The 9,578-nt window shown below is 42.2% G+C and overlaps 1 long non-coding RNA gene across 1 annotated transcript; it reads left to right on the top strand.

The window, feature by feature from the left end:
* Nucleotides 1-577: 577 nt before the first annotated feature.
* On the top strand, nt 578-5,337 carry LOC121088980. The gene is made up of 3 exons (XR_005828092.1): nt 578-605; nt 2,660-2,708; nt 4,428-5,337. It is a non-coding gene; the product is annotated as an uncharacterized LOC121088980 (long non-coding RNA).
* Nucleotides 5,338-9,578: the final 4,241 nt, after the last annotated feature.

Here is a 9,578-nt window from a genome sequence, read left to right as displayed (position 1 = left end):
GGGCATACACTTAGAAATTATCCTCTTTTTTATTTTTTTTTTCTGGCAGCCTAACATAGTTCTGACACTGTCCAAATACTGTAACTCTTCTGTCCACTTTTTCACCCCATTCTTCTCCATCAGTCTCTTTTCCCCACTTTTCTTTTCCTTTCTTTTCCTGCCTTTTCCCCTTTCCTTGTTTCATTCTGTTTTTTCCCACTTGATGCTCAGCACACTATGTATGGCAGTGGAGGGATTATTCAGTGCTGGCTACGTGGAATTAGGAAGCATTTCCAAGAAAGCCAGGAAAAACTATTAAACTTCTGCAGGAGAGGAAGACAGATGTAGAAAAGTTTAGGAAATGTTAAGAATCCCCCTTAGGACTGTAAATCCTGTTCTTAATATTAATGAGTGTTGGAAAACAGGGTAGTCGACACTGAACAGCTTTGTGGTGAGAACTAAGACTGCAGATTTACATTTTTTGACCTGTTTTTTCTATGTAGCAGGTGTCGTGTGACCACAGAATCACAGAATGGTTGGGGTTGGAAGGGACGTCTGGAGATCATCTAGTCCAACCCCTGCTAAAGCAGGTTCTCCCAGAGCAGGATGCACAGAGTCACGTCCAGGTGGGTTTTGAATGTCTCCAGCAAAGGAGACCCCACAGCCTCTCTGAGCAGCCTGTTCCAGTGCTTCGTCACCCTCAAAGTAAAGAAGTTCTCCCTCATATTCAGGTGGAACTCCCTGTGCTGCAGTTTGTGCCCGTTGCCCCTTGTCGTGTCGCTGGGCATCACCGAAAAGAGCCTGGCCCCGTCCTCTTGGCACTCGTCCTTAAGATGTTTGTAGACATTGACAAGATCCCCTCTAAGTCTTCTCTTCCCCAAGTGAAACATGCCCAGCTCCATCACCCTTTCCTCAGAAGGGAGATGCTTCAGTCCCCTCCTCATCTTGGTAGCCTCTGCTGGCCCCTCTCCAGCAGCTCCCTGTCTCTCTGGAACTGGGATGCCCAGCACTGGACACAGCACTCCAGGTGCAGCCTCACCAGGGCAGAGCAGAGGGGGAGATCCCCTCCCTCGCCCTGCTGGCCACCCTCCTCCTGATGCTCCCCAGGGTCCCAGGGGCCTCCTTGGCCCCAAGGGCACACTGCTGGTTCAGTTTGTTTGTATGAACTGCCTCTCCCCCTTTCCTTTCTCCCAAATATTGTTTGATCTGCTGGTTTTAACCAAATTCAATGGGAACATGGGTGTCTCCGTTGTTTCCCACAAATTTTTTTAAAAATATTTGGCTGGCTAAAAGTAATATCAGGATTCGAACATTTTCAATTATTTTTTTTTTAAGTATTTTTTATCTATTGCCTGACTGGGTCAACTAAGAGCAAAACAGAAAATTATCATGCAACCTTTACTTTTTTAATGATGCCAATAATTTTGTTTCATTTGTACCTCACTAGCAGATTGATGATGAATATAAAGTCTCTAGTGACCACAGAAATCTTCAAACTTGTATTGACAGTGAAGTTACTAACTTGATGTCATCTGTAGAGGAATTACAGAGGAATGAAGGCAGGTTAATGAGCATTGATAATACACAGCTGTGGGCTGGCTTCAGGGGCGGTGGGTTGGCTGAGGTGGATAATGTGCAGCCGTGGCTGGTTCCTGCTAAGTGGTTAAATAGCTCTAAGGGGTATGGAAGAGGAGCATGGGATGAAGAGTGCACTGGGAGAAGCAGAGGGAGGAGAGAGAGTGCCCTGGATGTAGGAGAGGCCCTGGGAGAAGAAGGGGGCCTGGGTGAGGAGAGGCTGGCTGGAAGAGGAGCCGGGACATGGAAGGAATCCAGACGCAGCAGAGGCAAGAAGCAGGGTGGGCTGGCCTGAAGAGGCTGGAGAAACAGCACGGGCAGTAGATGAACTGTGGAAACCTTGTGTGGGATGGGTGGCTGTGCTGGGGCAGGGTGCGGGAGCTACTTATTGAAGTTAACCTGGTATGGGGTGGTAAAAGCCTTGTTGCAGGGGGCTAGTTTGGAGAGTGCTGTGACAGTCATCATTGCAAATACTACATCAAAATCTTTACAGAAGAAAACATAACTATCATTGTGATAGGGTGACTGGTGTTTTAAAGACTCTACACTGTAGACAACAAACCAAATTAGTAATTTTCAGCATTTATCACTGAACCTCTTGTTGTCTGTTATCACTAAAAGTTTCTTCTGATCTTGGTAGCCATTTGTGCTACTGCAAAATGCTACAATTCTAGTGTGGTGGCTTTTCAAGTTACGATGGACAGGCTATAAGTAAGGCTGTGGGAAGGTGTTGAATGGCTCAATTAAACCCTAAAAGCCTCAAAGCCACATTGCTTAGTTTGGCAAAGCCCACTGGTAGTGGCAAGTAGGGTCAGATCCTGGGTGAAACTCAAGCATCCCCTTCGGTTAGCACTGCTTCTAAAAAGGTATTAACTCTCCAAGAGGTTCACAATATGACCAAAATGCTAGATTTGTCTTAGAACTTAATTCCTTTAACCTTATGTTTCATACCACCATATTTTTCTACCTTTTTTCAAGTTGGGGGTTTCCTAGTGGTGTTACTGAGCTGTTGGATGTTTCTTACAGGAGTGAGCAGGGAGGCTCAATCTGCATGTGTTGATAATATTTAGAGCCACAGCTCTTATGTCCTTTCTCATGCCTTCAGGATCTACGCACCACCTGCAGGAGCTGTTAGATGAAATCCTCGGACTTTGGTATGCAAACAAATAGTTCTGGTGCTAACATCCTTCAAACTCATTTCAATGCACTTGTTTTCTCTGAGGTCTATGTCCTCAGAGTATACTGCTAAATGTCACTGTCCTGCTGCACAGTCATAAAAATGCATGTCTAACATCAAAACCCTGTTTTATTCTGATCCTTTCTCTTTAATCTGTAAAATGCTGATTATACTGTCATATTTAGCTGAGAATGTGATAATTCCTTTTCCATGGATGGCACTTACTTGAGAGCAGTACTAAAACTTAGAGTTTCAGTATCTTCTGTAGAGACAGGAGTCCTAGGTCATCCTGGCTATAAGCCCTGACATCTATCACATTTATTTTTCACCTTTCTGCTCTACTCCTTTCCTGATGAACTGCTGATAAAGTATGTTTGTCACAGCTTTACAAAACTCTATTCTTCTTTTTTTCCATGGAAGAAAAAACTGGAATATTCTCAGGTAGCAAAAATACTACTGTCTCAGAAGCTTCATTTTGACTAAGATTATCCTACTGGGCAAATTCAGCAAATATTGATTGCAGATATCAATCATTGGTTTCAACTGATGTATTTTTAATTGTATTACTTTAAATTACTTTAAAAAAACCTTTCCTGCATACCTCTGCTTTGTTAGACCTCAGATGGCTGTGGTTCCAGCCAGCTTCTCTGGAGGGAAAAGCAGCAAAACTTGTGCATGCATCTTCCTTTCTGCCATAGAATATTGCTTTTCCTCAGCTTTCCTGTAGGAATTCCATAGCTTCTAATAGCTCCGGTTCAGCACAAAACCCCAGGTGGGCAGGTGGGATGGGGAATAGAAAATATCACTTCTGATGTTTGCCATTTGCATCCTCTTTTTATATGTCAGTTTTCTGGAGAAACTGGGCCAAACCCGTTAATCCCAAGGCCCCTCAACTGAAGAATGTCCTGAATTTCCAGTGTTTTCAGAGTGAATTCTACACCACACAACAAACATACAACCCAACAGCAGCCCTGAGCTGGCTCATGCAGGGTGTCCTGCTTTGGCTGTGATTAGCAGAACAGCTTCCAGCTCCCTGTGTTATTCATTCATGTCTTATCCTTCATCCCATCCCATTCATCTCTTAACATGCTTTGCTGCACCAAACTTTACCTCCTCCTTCTACAGCCCTCCTTTTAAGCCAGCTGTGAGTTTCTGAGCTGATTGAACTCTTGCTGGGAGATAACTGCATATTGTTTTCCTGATCAGCAAGGCCTCTCGCAGACCAGCTTGTCTCACCAGAAAAAAAGAAAATCTGCAAAATAGTTACCACATATTTAGCTGAAGCCACACATTGGGCTCGAGCATAAAAGGCATTATGAAAAGAGAGCTTTTTTCTCTAACACCCCACCCCCCGCCCCAGACTGTAAATGATCCACCCAGGTCCACCAGATGAAAGGATGGCTTCAGAGCTTGTAGTAGCTATAAGCATTTCTGTCTTTACAGACGCAGCTGTGAAATTCTTAATGTACGAAGTCAAATGTATCTGTCCTCTCACAAGCAGAATGGCTTTTGCCAGCAGGCATCCTCTTGTGCAGGCCTGAGGAGGCAAAGTGTTTATATCTTAAGCAGTACTTTTCTGTGACTAATTTTAGAGACCTGAGGGTGGACTTTTTTCTTTTTTTTTTTTCTCTTTCCTAAGTGATGTTTAAGAATGCCTCACTGAGTTTTAACTGTTTTATTCCTTATGTCTCTTCAGCTATCGTTACTCCAGGATGATTCATGTTGCTTTCTAAATGCGTGTGTCTGGATGCCTGTTGTGGAGAGCTCAGCAGCTACATCACCCCGAGAAGCCCATGCTGGCTGAGGCATGTTGATGCTTAACCTTTACTCCTCTCTGTCAGGAAAAAGGTCATTGCTATGAGCTCATGACCAAGCAATGTTCTGCAACATTGGATTATCCTGCTTTGTACCTCTGCCAACCTTCTTCTCACTGTCTTCTCCTTTCCTGGTCACTAATGTTTCTTTTACCTTCTGACCTGTTGTCCTTCTAAAAAGATTTTGCAGCATTAACAGTCATACAGCAAGGCAGCACAGGTATATCAACAGAACCCTCACTCTTGGCCACTACTTCTTCTTTTGAATTATGTATCCAGAAGTCATGGGCCAGACTTCCCATTGCCGCACCTGAAATGGCTCCAGTATATTTTACTGACTTTTCATTAAGTAAACTGAACGGATGGCCTTCAAAACTCAGGGCTTAAATCCCAAGCCTTGCCTACAAGTCACTCTGACAGAAAGTTGGCCTAGACTCAATTCATCTAATAGGCTTTAGTCATATCTTTTATTAATAACATACAGTTATTTTTTTGTTTTTCTTTTTAAACCTGCAGGCAAAAATAATTTCAGATAGAATGTGTTTCATTTCTAATGACTGAATGGCAGGTGACTTCCAGAAAATAAAAAAAAAAAAAAAATGGGAAAGAAAGGAAGAATTTAACTATTTAAAAGTAGGTCTGTGTCCTGGTTTCGGCTGGGATGGAGTTAATTTCCTCCTTAGCAGCTGGTGCTTTGGATGTGGTGTGAGGACACCGTTGGTGGCACACGGATGGTTTGGTTGTTGCTGGGTGGTGTCTGTACCAAGCCAAGGACTTTTCAGTTTCTGGGGCCCGGCCAGCGAGAGGGCTGGGGGGGCACGGGACACTGGGAGGGGACACAGCCAGGACAGCTGCCTGAACCAGCCAAAGGGATGTTCCATACCATAGCGCGTCATGCTCAGTTTGTAAACTGGGGGGGTTTGGCGGGGCCTGGGGTTTGCTGCTCAGGGTCTGGCTGGGCATTGGCCAGAGGCTGGTGAGCAGCTGTATTGTGCATCACTTGTTTTTCTTTGCCCTTCCCTTTGGATTTTATTCCTCTCCCTTCTCCCTCCATTTTGTTATTTTTATTGTTGCTGTTATTTTTTTTATTCTATTTCAATTTTTAAATTGTTCTTATCTCAACCCTCAAGTTTAACATTCCTTCCCTGTTCTCATCCCCATCCTGCTGGGGAGGGAGTGAGCAGCTGCGTGGTACTTAGTTACCAGCTGGGGTTAAACCACAACAGTCTGCCATTAGTATATACTTGTCAGTCTGCTCAAAAGTAACGGCAAAGAATAATGCAGAAAGGAAAGCTTGTCAGATTTTGAACACAAGCAAAATAGTATGTCAAACTGCTAAAAGTTTCAAACTCTGTTTTTAGAAAAAAGGTCTTTTAGAAAACAAATTTCTACCACATTTCATACGGCTATAGAATAAAAGCTGTGTAATGGGCCAAATGGAAAAGGTAGGCATGATTTAATGGGTATTGCTGGAAACAACAGAGGCCGCATGTTTCACTTGATTTGCATGGGAATTATGAGTAATCAGTGCTTCAAGGAAAGCTTCACATACTGTGCACTTAGAAACTGAATTTACAGGATGTATTCTTCAAGCAATTATATTCAGACACTTGCCATAGCAAAGCCTGGAGGCTTTCTGGCCAGCATGCTCTTTAAGCCATCGAGGTGGTGATCCTGGGGCTTTGGGCACTCACTGTTCTTCAAGCAACCCTCTGGGGTGGGGTGGCAGATATCAGATGCTCCTAGCTGCACTCATCCACACTGCAGAAAAAAATGCTATATTTTCTTTATCTACCTTCAGCATTTTACTAGTTTGCTAGATCAGTGTAATTAGGTTTATCCTCTTTGCCTGCTGGTGGCTTAGTGGAGTATGAAAAACATAGCAATAATAACAAGCTTACCTTGAGTCAAGTTCAAATCGTTCTTGTTGCAGTCAAGGCTCTACCAGTTGGCAAGGAACAGTCACGGCTTCAACGGCTTGTGAGAATCCCCATCACAAAACAAAAGCTTTCCTTTCAAATTTCTTCTTTTCTTTACTTTCCTAATCTGTTGGTATATAAATTCAAAGCTCCGCACCTGCAAGCCCAAGGGTCAGCACTGAGCCTGTGAGATTTGTTCCTCTAAACTTTGAGAAACTAAGTCTCTCAATACCTCAGCAGGCATGAATTCCCTATATGAAAGATCTTTCACCTTACTGAAAACACAAATAGAAAGGCTTGAGGCAAGATAAAGGAGGGTTATAAAATTTGGAAGATGCTAGCTAGGTAAGAAACACTATAAGCATCAAACTTTGTGATTTATGTGCAAAACCATAATTTCTTTTATAAAAGGAGGGGGCTTTTCACAACTTACAGTGAACACGAGAGTAAATATAGAACTAGACACTGGATGTTAAAAAATGTTTGTGTTTATGAAGAAATACATACAATTGTCACGAATACCAAGAAGTATAATTTAGTTCATTTTCTGGACAGAGCTCAGTGAATGACAGCGATTGAAATTTAGGCAGTAAAACCTGCAATGACACATTAAGAACATTTTGTAGCCTTGTCTTCTGTTTCAAAATGTAATTACTGAATTTGTTTATAATGAAACTAGAAATCACAGACCTGCTGCTCCTGCTTTTAATTACAGCCTGGAAGTTGTGCAGTGTTCTGTGCTAAATTTGTCTGAGGAAGGTGAATCCTTGCAGTTAACAGAGTTAATTTCACTGCAATAATGCAAAACCTGCTGGTTTGCATATGGAAGCACATGTAATGGTTCAACATGAGTGTTGCCTTCACATCTGTTAGTATAGTTAACTCTTAGTTAACACAACTGCCCCCCCCCCAAAAAAAAAAAAAAAAATTGGTAGGATTAAAATCATGAGACTTTTAGAAGCAAAAAGCCTTGTTTTTTATCCCCACCATTTTAAAGATTACTGATACTGAGCTTATTTTGTAGAAAACGACCACACTTAAATGGAATGTGAGGATGTCTTCTGATTAGTACTTAATGGAATAGGAGTTTTTGTGGGTTTTTGTTTTTTCTTCCAAATGTGGCAGACAGGACACAGGCTCTGCATCCCAGGCCAGGTGTCCTATGGCTGGGTCACCCGCTGTGCCTGAATAAATTTCTGCCTCTCTGTTTGCCTGCCTCCCTCTTTCTTTCTTTGCACTCTTCCTCATTTTTGTTCTATCCCTAATCACATGTTTCTGCAAACTCTTAATTCTACACACATTGAGTGTCACAAGATTATTTGGTTTAAGGTCATGGGACTTCAAGTTCTGCTTTTTTTCCTATTTTTAATGGGCTTGTTAGAATTTGCCCTGTTAAGTAAAAACAGAAGGGTTCAGTATTGGACAGACCTCAAATCTCAAATGAAGCTGGTGATGAAATATAGCATTAAAAAACAATTGCTCGAGTGAGACCTCTGAAGAAAAACTCCATTTCTTGCAACCCTACACTCCTCCATCCCTGTAGGGTCTGAGACACTGCTCCTTTTTCTCCTTCTGATCTGAACCACTGATTTGAGTGGAGTTATTGCTTGATTAGGTGAGCAGGACAGAGCTGAAGGCTGATGCTTTCAGCCTTGTCTTAACCAACCCAACAGCTTCATTGGTACTTGTTCTCATTTAGATTGAAGATGTTGAATTGTGCCAATGAAGTCTCATGTGCTAAATTAAATTATCTCCTGAAATGAGAAAAAGGACCAACATCTCAGGAAGAGATTCATGATGCTTTTGATAGTTTGGATAATATTTGGTAAAGTTACTAATGCATGTCACAGCCTCATAAGGATGGGTTAGCCAAGACAGCAGCAATTTTAGCACTGAGGTTCAGTCTATATCATGCAGTGATTTCTGAAAACATCCCTACGTCTCAGCTGCCTCTGAAGCTAAACATCAGCCTTGTTAGTCCTCTTAGCCCTGCTGCAAGACTGGGCTGAACGGCTCCGGTGCGCCTCTTCATGGACACAACTGAGCTGCTTTTGTGGGCTCTGCAGCACCGTGCCGCATGGACCCCCCCCGCGCCTGCTGAGGCTAGCCCAGGCTGCCCAGACAGAACAAATAGGCCCAGATTTAAAACTCTGGTGGAATTCAAAAGCTTGAGTTGGCGGGTTTAGTCAGGATTTTTTCACATTAGTTAAAGAACAATACCTCTCACTTCTAAATCCACTTGTGCAGCTCTGTTTCTGTTAGCGGGTCTAAGCTGCTCTGTGCCACCCATGGGTAAGGTCTGTAAAATGGCCTGAAAGTAAATGCGATGTTTTCAAGACAGTGCCTCCACCTGGGTTTTTTAATTACTTTTCAAATTTTCTTTACAAATCTTCTGATTCTGCCTATTGATTTTTTTAGCACTAATATTGCTGAAGTGCATGTGAACAAATCATCTTTAACAAGCTTCATTCTCAAAATACAGTCATGCATTCTACTGAACCAAAAAGATGGTTCAGGATTTCCATTGGCAAATCTCATTACATTTAATCTGTCCATATAAATCATGACACATCTTTTGATGCAATAGAGTAAATAATTATAAGTTATAGCAGTTATTAAAAAAAAACCATCAAACACAACAACAGCCCTTGCCAACCCATACAGTGCTACTATGTGAGACCTGACATTGCTGATGGACCCTGTCATTAACCTGCCTTGCTCAGAAGGCAGCTATTAAGCTTCACTGATGACTGTTGCTGAAATGCTCTGACAGAAACTTGAGATTCCTTGCATAGCCTTCGATAAGTGCCTCTGTTTAGAGTCCCAGACCACACATGGTTTGCTTGTTTCGTTTTGTTTTGTGGGTTTTGTTTCTGTTTTTTTTTTTTTTAATTGAGATCACTGTTAATAAAACCCAGTGTTGTGTTCTTGCTATAATATATTACCTTGTCTTTCCTTCACATCATTCTTTTATCTTGTATTTCTGCGTTTTTCACTTCTAATAGTTAAAAGAATGGCCTGCAGTGTAGTAATAGTAACCAGATATATCAGCTAGATAAACTAGTCCAGCAGAAAAAAAACCCTCCCACTTTCTTAATTATCCAGGGAAATAGA

This window comes from Falco naumanni, chromosome 5, assembly GCF_017639655.2.
Source record: "Falco naumanni isolate bFalNau1 chromosome 5, bFalNau1.pat, whole genome shotgun sequence".
In the NCBI taxonomy this organism is placed as follows: domain Eukaryota; kingdom Metazoa; phylum Chordata; class Aves; order Falconiformes; family Falconidae; genus Falco; species Falco naumanni.
Note: the sequence above shows the minus strand (reverse complement) of the source record. Positions and strands in the feature narration are given on the sequence as shown.